The sequence below is a fragment of the Pinus tabuliformis genome, chromosome 5_2 (assembly GCF_031772625.1).
Source record: "Pinus tabuliformis cultivar Carrire ecotype Pingquan chromosome 5_2, CPIR1, whole genome shotgun sequence".
Classification (NCBI taxonomy): domain Eukaryota; kingdom Viridiplantae; phylum Streptophyta; class Pinopsida; order Pinales; family Pinaceae; genus Pinus; species Pinus tabuliformis.
The window spans coordinates 460,979,444-460,992,858 of NC_142306.1; positions in this window are offsets into that span (position 1 = coordinate 460,979,444).

Sequence of the window (13,415 nt, forward strand, 5' to 3'; positions counted from 1 at the left end):
AATATTTCATTGCCACTAAATTAGAGTTGAAGAGTCAAACTCCTATTTTTCAGGCATATACGTCAATTTTAAATCAATTTATTTTTGACTCTATATAGGCCTTCCATGGGAGGGAAAAAAGTGATCACTACCATTTCTTAATCTTTCTACAGACCAAGTAAAGATTCCAAATGTGTATAAATTAGTGGGTCCTTAGAGAATCCCAAGAGTGGCGCTATTGTAGCAACAAGAAATTTATTTATTTTGAGTTCTTCATTAGTGCATTGATAGTATATTGTTTATTCCATACAATACCTCAATAGTGTATGATCAAACTATAGCGAAGCCTATCCTAATATTTTGACTTACCCTCTTTTAGAGGGAGACTAGAGTGCATGTCAAGCTTTCACATCACAATTGTATCATGCAAATTTTACCTGGGACAAGTTTTGTGGATCTAAGAAGCAAGATACCTGTTGGAATTCAAGAGGCAACAATGCTTCAATGTGGGAAAGAGGTTTCACAGTTAACCTGGATTTCACATTATGGTTAGAGTTGGTTTGTTGGCAAGATGCTGGATACCACAACTTCCTTTTTATGACTGAGTGCAAGATTGAATCCTTTGACATATTCCTCACTCAATTGTGATTAAGTGATGGGTTTTCTTAGAAGTGTTGCACACCTATAAACTTTACTAGACTTGTTCTTGAGTCTTTGGAGGTGGTTAGCTTTTCAAAGCACACACATATAAGAAGAGAATAGATAATATGCCCGACTAATTTGAAGTTATCTACCTATGAATAGGGTGTTCCCATTCATAAACTTGACGACCTACTCTACTTCTTTCTAGTGAACAACTTTGGGACTTTCCATGAATCGTGAGAGTCGAGACAATTCCAACCCCATAACTACAAATTTATTATTTAAATCTATACCCAATAGATTAGAATTTGCACCAGGAGAACTCCATTCTTGATTCGAAAGAACCTGCAATCGACTTGTACCATGCTATTTAATATATTTTGTATTTATTCACATCCTTGGTCTGTGACATAAAGATGCAACAGGCTACCTTGCATTTTCTATACTAACACTCCTAAAAAATAATAAAGTATGCCCAAATATATTATTTCAAATGATCTATGTAGCTCACCTTTTGGTTTTTCAATTATCGAATTTTTTACCTATATTGATGAGAAATTCTACAACCAATACCACAATGACAATATATGTTATAGTTTTATCCATGTTTCTCTAAAGGTGTTTCTCCTTCAGTAGAGCAGCAATATACTGTAGTTTACATTTAGGGGAGAAGTCTACCTAGTAGCAACCTTGACCTATGTGCAAATGGGTTGAGTGCACATTAGACTCTATTTTTTGTTTTGAAGGTGTTTATCCTTCAACAATACTTCATCTTAGTAGATACTTTCGATTTGCACCTTTAGTATATGCATGCAGCCTTGGGATACATGTTGTAGATTATAGTTTTCCTATGAGGTTGTAGCAGTGATGAAAGAAGTGCATCAATTTTAGGCATATTTAGTATGATTTTATAGTTTGAATTAGATGCTCACTTTTCTTAATTTTGGTGTTTTTCTTACTTCTGTTTTATGCATAGATTTGTCTTTAAGAAAATTGCACATTAGAGAAGGGTTCTATATTTTAAGAAAGGGGCGCACTTCTAGGTAGGAGGTACTCTATTCTAGGAGGTTTTTGCCATGCAGGTTAGGTGCTTTATCCGAGAATCCCAAGAGGCGCTATTGTAGCAATAAGAAATTCATTTATTTTGAGTTCTTCATTAGTGCATTGATAGTATATTGTTTATTCCATGCAATATCTCAATATTGTATACATCCATATTTAGTATGCTTTTATAGTTTGACTTAGATGCTCACTTTTCTTAATTTAGGTGTTTTTCTTAGTTTTGTTTTATGCACAGATTTATCTTTAAGAAAAGTGCACAATAGAGAAGGGTTCTATAATTTGAGTAGGGACACACTTCTAGGTAGGAGATACTCTATTCTAGGAAGCTTTTTCCATGCAAGTTAGGTGCTTTATCTAAGAATCCCAAGAGGTGCTATTGTAGCAATAAGAAATTCGTTTATTTTGAGTTCTTCATTAGTGCATTGATAGTATATTGTTTATTCCATGCAATATCTCAATATTGTATACATCCATATTTAGTATGCTTTTATAGTTTGACTTAGATGCTCACTTTTCTTAATTTAGGTGTTTTTCTTAGTTTTGTTTTATGCACAGATTTATCTTTAAGAAAAGTGCACAATAGAGAAGGGTTCTATAATTTGAGTAGGGGACACACTTCTAGGTAGGAGGTACTCTATTCTAGGAAGCTTTTTCCATGCAAGTTAGGTGCTTTATCTAAGAATCCCAAGAGGTGCCATTGTAGCAATAAGAAATTCGTTTATTTTGAGTTCTTCATTAGTGCATTGATAGTATATTGTTTATTCCATGCAATACCTCAATATTGTATGATCAAATTACAGTTAAGATTGTCATAATATTTTGACTTACCCTCTTTTAAAGGGAAACTAGAGTGTGTGTCAAGCTTGCACGTCACAATTGTATCATGCAGAGTTTATCTGGTATGAGTTTTGTGCATCTAAGCAGCCAGATACCTATTGGAATTCGAGAGGGAATAATACTACAAAGTGGGAAAGAGGTCTCGCAGTTAACCTACCTTTCACATTATGGTTGGAGTCAGTTTGTTGGCAAGATGCTGGATACCCCAACTTCATTTTTATGACTGAGTGCAAGATTGAATCCTTCGACATATTCCTCACTCAATTGTCATTAAGCGATGGGTTTTCTCAGAAGTGCTTCACATCTATAAACTTTACTAGAGTTGTTATTGAGTCTTTTGATGTGGTTATCTTTTCAAGGCACACATGTACAAGAAGACAAGATATAATATGCCTAACTAATTTCAAGTTATCTACCTGTGAATAGGGTTTTCCCTTCCATAAACATAACGAATCGCTCTACTGCTTTCTAGTTAACAAATTTGGGACTTTTCATGAGTTATGAGACAATTTCAACCACATAACTATCAGTTTCTTATTTAAAGTTATATCCACTAGATTATAACTCGCACAAGGAGAATTCCATTTCTGTTTCAAAATAACTTGCAATCAACTTATACCATGTTATTTAATATCCTTGGCTTGTAACATAAAGACGCAACAAGTTACCTTGCATTTTCTATACTAACACTCCTAAACAATAATAAAGTGTGCCCAAATATGTCATTTCAAATTATCTATGCATCTCACCTTTTGGTTTTTCAATTATCAAATTTGTTACCTATATTAATGATATCATTGACAACCAAGGCCGCATTGACAATATATATTAGAGTTTTATCCGTGTTGAACTAAAGGTGTTTTTCCTTCAGCAACACTACAATACATTGTAGTTTCCATTCAGTAGAGAAGTGTACCTAGTAGCAGCCCTAGTCGGTGTGAAAATGGGTTGAATTCACAATAGACCTTATCTATTATTTTGAAGATGTTTCTCCTTCAATAATACTTCATCTCAATAGATCCTTTCAATCTACACCTTCAACAAATGCATACAGTCGTGGGGTATATGCTATAGATTCCAATTTTGTTGTGACGATATAGCAACGATGAAAGTATCACATCGATTTTAAGCATCTTATTGTTGTTGTATGAAAGCATGCTTGTCTAGTGTTTCCCAAACTTATATAGAGCCATATTTATTATACTTTTATAGTTTGACTTAGATGATCACTTTTCTTAATTTAGGTGCTTTTATTAGTACTATTTTATGCACAGATTTATCTTTAAGGAAAGTGCACAGTAGAGAAGGGTTTTATATTTTGAGACGGGAACACTCTTCTAGGTAGGAGGTACTCTATTCTATGGAGCTTTTGTCATGCATTAGGTGCTTTATCCTAGATAGAGTTCCAAGTCCTTGCCTCCTTGACAATGTCCCTGCTAGACAAGACAATGGTTGATAGAGTTCCATGTCCCTAAATTTTCCAAAAACCCACCTGACCCTAGCTATCTAGCCTAAAATTATTTACATTACAGTGATCTCTTGGTTGTGATTTCATAGAGAGAGCTCTCTCTGGTTTGGTAGGTCTAGCTACCAAACTAAAATCTTGGTCTGTGGTTACCTCCGTCGATCTCTTCATCAGCCTAGGACATTATGGAGGATAACAGAGGGCATGAAAACTAGGGAGTTCCAAGGTGTTTTAGTGAATGTAAGGTTCCCAAGTCATGGAAAAATGCAATGGTAGTTGTGAGGTCATGACTGCCAAGGTGTGCTAGGGAATGCTAGGGCATGGTAAGATGTTCCAGATAGTAAAAAGACATGTCAAACAAGCTGATATGTGCCAAGTGCTAAAGCATGCTAAGATGTACAAGGGTTCTAAGTCCCTGCCTCCTATTCTTCCATATGATATCCACCTATGACATTTCCTTTGCAATATTTGGTCCATTTGATAGTTATAGGTCATTTATAGGTTATAAATGTCTTCAAAGTTTCACTTCTAATTGAGTATTCAAGTGAACATATTGATTCTCTTATACATAACTATTTTTCCCTCCACCCAATTTAAATAACTTCAATAACCATTAGGTAGGGACCTACATCTTTGATGTTGCTTTGCTTGTTTAGTAAAATATTGCTGAGACTTTGATTTATTGAAAGTTGTAGAATTTACAATTTATGAAGTTTCAAGGTCTAATTTAAAAAAATATAATTCTTTAAAGGGTGCTAGCTCAATGGAAGAGCATGTGCTTTACAAGCAGGAGGTTGGTGGTTTGATTCCATCATACCCTGACATCAATATGGAATGGCGACAATCATTTTTTGGTGACGGAGGCTCTTTTAACCATCACCAATGAGCTATGGTGACATTTTTTGACCCTCACTAAAAATATGAAATGGTGACGGTAAACGAATGCCACCATATATACGCATCAATAATGATGACCCTCAAAGGTCTGTAACCATAAATTGTTGTTGTTGATATGAAATGGTGATAGTATTTGTCCATCATTATCGTTATTATTCGTGATGGACATTGAATGTCACCACAACACCTATACTTTTAGCAATGTGGCTTTTGGTGGCGGTCAATGAACATCACCATATATATGCACCAATAGTGACGACCATTAAAGATCCATCATAATAAATCATTATTATTCATATGAAATGGTAATGGTCACTATTCGTCATTATAATCAATATTCGTGATGGACCTTGAATGTCACCATAACATCTATACTTTTGGCGACGCCACCTTTGGTGACATTCAATTTTTGGTGACCAAGGCTATGGTCTGTCACCATTGCTCATATGCAATGGTGACAGTCACTATCTATCATTATAAATCATTATTGATGATGAACTTTGAATGTCACTACAACACCTATACTTTTGGCAATGCCACCTTTGGTGACATTCATTTTTGGGTGATGAAGAATATGGTCCATCATCATTGCTCATATGAAATGGTGATGGTCGTTATCCATCATTATAAGTAATTATTGGTGATCGAATTTGTATGTCACTACAACACCTATACTTTTGGTGATGCCACCTTTGGTGTGGTGACGAATGCTCTTTTGACCATCACCAATGAGCTTACGGTGACATTTTTTTTCCTTCACCAATGTCCTTTCTTCTTGTAGTGTCAATTGTTGGCTCTAAGTCACACCTTAACTTTGTAATAGGTTTTTTGTTTGTCAACAAGTCTCAGTCTAATAAAAGAAAATGAAATATCTCTTCTTTTCAAGGCATGTTAACTAATTCAATGGTAAACAAAGATCTCATTAAGTACTCCCAAACCCTAGTCACAAAGTTTAACCAAAGGTTTTGAGTATCAAAGGTATTTTATAATTATGTTATACAAGAGGAATTGTAAGAATTAATGGATTTTCATTTCTAGTGTCAATAATCATACTAGGGATGCAGATCTAGGTCTCTTCTCGTAGTAACTGTGTATCTCTTCCTTTTCAAAATTCTAAGGTTCATAAGAAAAATCAAAATCCTAACAAATCTTGCAGAAAAGTACTAATAAGATAAACCACTTCAAAACATACAAAACGATGCATTATAATTCAGGATCCTTATCCACACAATCAAGTATAAAATATTTCTTACTCAGATATATCACACTTATGACTAAAAATCCCTAGATTTGAGTTAGAAAAAAATACAAATTAGATATCTATGCCACTGTTGAAGCCTCGGAATTCCGTTGCAATAACATGGGGGATAACCACTTGGTCCAAACCTTGGAAGTAACTACTTTTCCATTTGATATGGTGGCTCCAACTAGGGATAATGGGACTAATTTCCCAGCAAGAATTGATAGGATGATGATTGTGGTTTGAAATAAGGTATAATGGGAAATGACATAAATAAGATGATCTAATTAAACAAAAAAAACAATCAGTTATCTATTCTAACATTTATCTTCATATATACCCAGGGACTAAAGTAAATCATGCAATCTACAAAGATATCATAGAGAAAAAAGTAATAAATATCATTTAATTTCTATAAGAGATGAAATAATTACTGATAATTATTTTGACTAAATAGTGAGGAAAAATAATTGTGAAAAATATATTGTACATATCAATTGCTCATGTACTTAATAAGGAATTACAACTAAAACAATCTACAAAAGTGCTATAATGTCAAACTGTAGCTCAGATTTCATACATAATACGATATAAGAAAATATTACTGCTAATTCATAAACAAAATTCAACCATAAATATAGAAGTACCATATATGAGAGGTTCTACTCATGAAGTTAGCAATATTGATCTGCTTTATTTCAACTAAATATACTCGAAGAGTACAAAAGTGTAAGTTCAGTAGAGTATGCTTCATTTTCTAAGAAAATCAAGACCTTGTTCCAATTATTTCATCAAAACAGTCACAAAAGTACATAAGTGCAAGCCTTTGCAAAGTGTTCTCGATAAAATTCGGGATCCCTATCTAACTGCATGAGAGAGGTTTAAATAATACAAAACATGTATCAAAAATAGATTATTACACAAAATGTTAAGGAGGTTTCAAACAACCTTCCTGAGAATAGGTAAAATAAAAACAAAAATAGAAATAAAAATGATGACGAGATTTTACAACTTGAATGGTTATAATAAGCCATTCAACACTTCATTTCACAGATATCTATCATCATCTTCACCTAGAGTGGTTGGCTGATTCTAGATCTTAATTTCCCCGTAAATACAACATCTAAGAGTGGAGGTAGCATCTTATGAGTGGAATTTGTTAGACAGTGTAGAATAATCCATTGACTATGTGGTTTCTCGAGAAACTACCAGTAAGTTTCCCAATCAAGCTTAAACAGTTCTTTGATTACCTTTTCTTTCATTTTTGCGGTCTCTTTCCACTGTTTCTCTAACTGTTTGAAGTCTGGGAGAATTTCTGGCTTGCATTCTTTGATGAGATTGGCACTATGAAGGTTTTCAATCACAACTTCAATTGTATTATTTGATGTGCTAGCATCACTAGCAGTTGTCATTTATTATTATTTTAGTTGTGTGACCCAATCAGTGAATAGAATATCCTTATGGGACTTCTTGATCTTTGGCAAGTCGACCTTTCTACCTTCTTCTGATTCCTGCCAAGAAATAAACTATGAAATTCTCTTATTGACCTCTTCATATTCTAATCTCTTATCAACCACTTGATTGGTTAATGCATCACTTATTTCACAATATGGATTGATCAATGAGATTTTCTAGAAAAATACTTCTTGTTGTTGTGATAACAGAGAGTTTAGTTCAAGTGCTTCTTTAATAAATTCCTCTATTTCAGGGTTGTCTCTACATTTATCTATTATAGTCTGCATTTCATTAATCTGTGAATCCTTTTATGTGATGTCTACTTGATGTTGTAACCTCATCTATTCAAAATAATTTTGTAGCTATGCCATCTGTGTCTCTGCTTGTCTGTTAGTGCTCTGTCTCTCTAGGCCAAATTGTTGTTCCAACAACTGAATTCTTTCTTCTTTTTCTTTGAGAAAATGCCGAACTTTGACTACCTTATCAATTGTCACAGTTTCATAAGCACTTGCAAATTGCGATAGCTTAGTAAGATTTTCTGTTGGGTTGATGGGGGTGTCTTTCCATACTATGTCCATTGATTCATTTTCAAGAAGTTCTACTGCTGATGTATCCAATTTCCTATTCTTTATTTGCCTATTCACTACAACCATATGCGTTGGACTATAAAATATATTTATTGGGGGTATTTCCTCAATTTTAGAACAATCTTTGAAGTTGGGTAGGCCGAGGTGATTTCAATATCTTCAATAGCTGCAACGCCTTATATTCTTGTCTCCATTCTTATGACCAATTGAGTCTATTGAGGAGTTTGAAATCCAAACATTTGGCCAAGACTCATCTTTGTTTGTTGTACTTTGATCGTTTTGTTAAATTTCTCCCATTCTTGATCTTGATCAATGAATTTGGTATTTTCTGCATGAAGTTGTGTGGAGCTAGTCTCCATGTGTTCCTCATTCGAGGCATTTTTGGATGTTTTTTCAACACTTTTCTTGGTGTCCTCCTCAAGATTTTTCTCGAGGCTTTCTTCCATATCTTGATATTGGTGTTCATAATGTTTTGAACTTTGAACCGATTTCCCTTGAGATTCCCTATCAGAATTATGCTTGAAATGTTCCTCCAGGCTTACGCTGGGAGTGGGTTCTCTTTGTTCACTTGTTTCTTCAATATGCAATAGGTCCAAAGGGACCTTTGTTAGCCTTTTGTTTCGGTATATATGGAAGCGGTTGAGCTCTATTGGGCTCAATTTTATGGATGCAAAATGTAAGGCCTGCAAAAATCTTTTAGCTAACTTGAGGAGATCATCGAAATCATCGTTGTCATGAGTAAATTGTCTAATTTTAACCATAGCAATGAAGTTTTGGCCAACCTCGTTAGGGTTGTATTGTCTGCCTGACACAGTAGCCATATTCAGGGATGTGATATTTTGTATCTCCTTTCCTGCATGACCAAAATCATGTAACACAAAAATACCACATTGCACCGGGAAGGTAAGACAGATATATTTCTTCATTTCTTTGAGGGTTTTGGTAATACCATCCCCCACTGTTTGATAGGAATTTCTCTTGCTAATAAATTATTAGGAACATAAAAGAGAAGAACATGAGCAGCTGTGATGCTCCCAAAAACTCTGACATAAGTAATAACTCTTTGCCAAACCATCTTTCTAATGGAAAGATGTATGTTTTAGCTTCCTCTGATAGCTCGAGGGCTTTCTTACCAAAATAGTTTGGTGAATTGGAAACATAATGCCATGACATATTTTGTAAATTGAGAGTTGAACTATGATCCCTGCAAAATCTTATGATAAACATGGATAGGAGTAGGGTCTTGTAGAGTCCATGTCTAGCCCATGTTTGGAAAATTTGAACAGAAACATGTATCATCCATCACATATGCACTCATATAAAAAGGAGGGATAACCCAAGAGGTGCTAAATATATTCCGCCTATATTATTTAATGGTCATAGAAAAATTATCTAATAAAATATTTCTCTAGTTCATAATGATAGAATTAGTAATCACATCAATTAATGCTACCCATTCAATAGAAAATTTGGTACTGTACACCTTCCCAAATAGCTTACACATCATTGCGGTTGCAAAATTATGCGGGGCTGATAGAGGTGCAATTGGGTACATACTAGTTTTCTCCCGCTTGAACTCGTTGGGGCCAGACCTCCAATTCTGCATGTTTTCCATCAAGTCTTCATTTTCTTTCACGAAGTCCTCAATAAAGGATTTGTCATGTAGCTTTTGTTGTTCTTGAAAATGATAAATTCGAAATAGATTATCTGGAGTAAATGACCGCATGACTTCATTCTTGGAATTCCTGAATGTTCTATCTAAAATGTCCACATTGTCGATGATCCATCTTACCATATCAGTGTATGGCAAGATTTTAGGCCTTGCAGCTATTATATGTAGGAAAGAACATGTTGCTTCAAAATAATAAGCCTCAGATGAGACCTCGGCATCTGCTATTGCTTTAGTCACCAAGACCCTTGGGTTTTCTTCCTCCAATAGGTTGTACATTTCTTACCATGAGTTAGTTTTGCCATCCTTGTTGCATGTAGTATCAGAAAATAGTGGAATCATGTTTGAATCTTCAGACACAGTAGCCTCTGCAATCTTCTTTCCTTTCTTAGCCATTTTCCTGAATGTTGTTTTCTTTGGAAATTTCCTGAAATTTTGGCAATGGAAAAAACAAAATGAAACATAGAGTGGCAATGAGGCAGAAACATGATAACATAGTAAACTCTGAAATGATGTAAAGGTGAAGATTTTATTTCAAGACGGGTCAAAAATATATCAATCTTCTCAAGCAGTGAAAAGAGTAAATGCAGTTAAAACTTATTAACTACTCATTAAGGCCTATGTGTGGTTTTCTTTATGCCTCATCAAACCATCGGATCACAAGTTTTAAATGATATTTCAAATTGGTGTGTTTTAAGTGTCATACCAATCAAGTGATTGTGATAAATGGCTTTATCGCAATATCACAAATCCATGATATCAGGTTATGTAGAATTTTCCAATTCAAAATCGCTTTGGTATCTTTTGCAATTTGCGATGAGTGGCGTGATTTTAAATTTTTCGAGCACTTTTCCCTAAACGGATGATTATTCCATCAGACAGGTATTCGTGATAGGTCAGCCTTGATTCAAGTTATAACAATTTCTATTATTTCATCGTGTCCAGACCATATTACAATTCATAGATTTTATGGTTTAAACGTTTGTGCCTTGGTGAAAGATGTGATCCGATAAGTACTTTATATTATAAAGAATAATCTAATCCTTAAGGTTCATAAAATAATTTAATGTTGGCTTCGGTCTTCTAAGGGGGTTCTTTTATCGCGTTTCATTGATTCCGACCATGAATAACCTTTGTTACTTTGGGATCATGTGATTCGTGAAAAAGTGAGAATTCTTAGTCATAAAGTCACATGGATTAATAGCTTAAGTCCATATAAGGTTTTATTCCAAATGGATTTAAAGGAAAGCTCTTATTTTCTAAGTTTTTTGAATTTTTTTTTAAGTTTCCCCATTTAATAATACAATACTAACCATTATATAATCAATGGGGGGATCGTTGAACAATACAACAATTAGCGATTCATGGGAAGAACCGGTGATCTCTGATCTAAAATGAAGTTCTTTCTAAAACTTTTCTAAATAAAAGTAATTAAGGAAAGAAAAATACTATATGAAATGTTGATTAAGAGGTATTACTCTGAAACAAAAAAAATCTCACCTGATTACAATCCTCTTTTTACCCTCTTATAAATGAAATCCATTTTAGCTATATCATTCATTGATTAGTTTATGAAGATAAAGTAGGGGGCTTCTTACAACTTAGCTTTTTGTATACTCACTTTGTCATAGGTAAAGCCACTATTTTCAAAAGGCAGTTATAGTCTTGACAGGGTTACCTTTCAACCTTCAATGATTTAAAATCCCATCCATATAAGAGTGAAATTTTTAGAAATAATTTAAATATATATGTGCATCAATTTTATTTTATTTTTTATTTTTTATTTCCTAAAATCCATTGTCCTACTTTGGTGACCATAAAGTGGCAATCCCACTCACTGGTTGTAATTGGACTGAAAAAATTGGCTCGTGATGAGACCCCTTGTCTTAGGATTTGTAACAATCATAAGCCATTACCGTGGTTTGATATTCAATATTGGTAATTTCAGTCTATTTCCTTCCTATGAACATGGTAAGTAGGCTCGTGATGAGACCTCTTATCTTCTAACTTTTTTATATTTTTGAATTACACTATAAAAAATTGTAAAGTCAATTGGATGGGGAGAATCATTGACTACATAAGAGTTTAGGATGACAATTTTTGGAGTTTGAGAATGCTTAACTACATATAGTCTTTACTTTGTTATAGATAACTTTTCTTTGGCTGATAATAGACTAGAGGACTTTATAAAGTTTGAGGTTTTCTGAAGAATTTATAACCTTAGTGGGGAAAGAAAATTTCAAATTTTTATCGCACTTAACTAACTCTCAAATGTTATAATCATTTCCTTGAAAATTTTGTTTAGAAAGTGGAAAAATAATTAAAATACTTCAAGAGATTTTATTGTAAGGCCAATATTTATACTATTTAACTTTTATTTTCCTATGAAAAGTATAGGTGATAGAGTACAAGGGATATAAGAGGTTTTCTCCTATGAAAATTATTTTTCTTAAATCTGTCCATTCACAGGCAGATAATCTGTCTTGCCTGATATACTTTGCAATAGAAATATTGATGGGTCGATTTGTTCTATAATCTGAAATGGTCCAAGCCACATTATTTGGAATTTGGTATGCTTACCTTTTTCCTCATGTTCTTTATCCCACTTCAATACAAGGTCTCCAAGTTGAAATGATTTTGGGTTAACAGAATTTGCATCAAAGGAATATTTAACTAATTGTTGATGATGGGCATGTATGATTTTGGATTTCTCTCCTTCTTCTTTGAGTTTGAGGATTTGTGATTGCCTTAATTGCAAAGAAGAAGAAGGAGTTTCTTCAATAAATTGAACTAGGTCTAGAGAGGGAATATCTATATTTGTAGGAATAACAACTTCTTTCACATAGACCAGATTAAATGGAGAAGTGCCTATTGAGGTCGTCTATTTTATCCAATCTGCCCATAGAGAAAATGTTAAAAATTTATGCCAGTTTCTTTGACTCTAATCAATAGTTTGCTTAATGATCCTAATGAGGTTTTCATTGGTTGATTCTGAAAAACCATTTGATTGAGGATAATAGCTAGTAGAATACTTAAGTTTGAAACATCTTTTGAGAGCTAATTCTGTCATAGTGTTGCTTTCAAAGTAAGATGCATTGTCAGACATCAGGGCAATTGGTAGGCGAAATCTGGTAATGATAAATTAATCAATAAGTTCACTAATGTTCTTAGAATTGGTTACCGTTAGTGGAATTGCTTCCACCCATTTAGTAAAGTAATCAATTACTATAAGGATATATCTATGTTTCTTTGAAGAGTGAGGAATGATCTCACCTATTATGTCAAGTCCCCATTACTCAAATGGTTGTTCAATGTTGACTGGCAGTAATGGAAATGCAGGTTTCCTTTACCTTCTAGCAGCAATTTAATAGGTTTTGCACTTCCTCATGTATTTGTGTGCATATTTGAACAAGATTGGCTAGTCATATCCAACATGCATGATTTTATGTGTTGTTGTGTCTCCTCCAAAATGTCCACCAACTAGTCCATCATGGAGTTCCTACAAAACCTTTTCCGCCTGAGATTTTCCAAGGAACCTTAGCAAAACCGAGTCATAATTTCTTCTAAATAAAACATCATTGA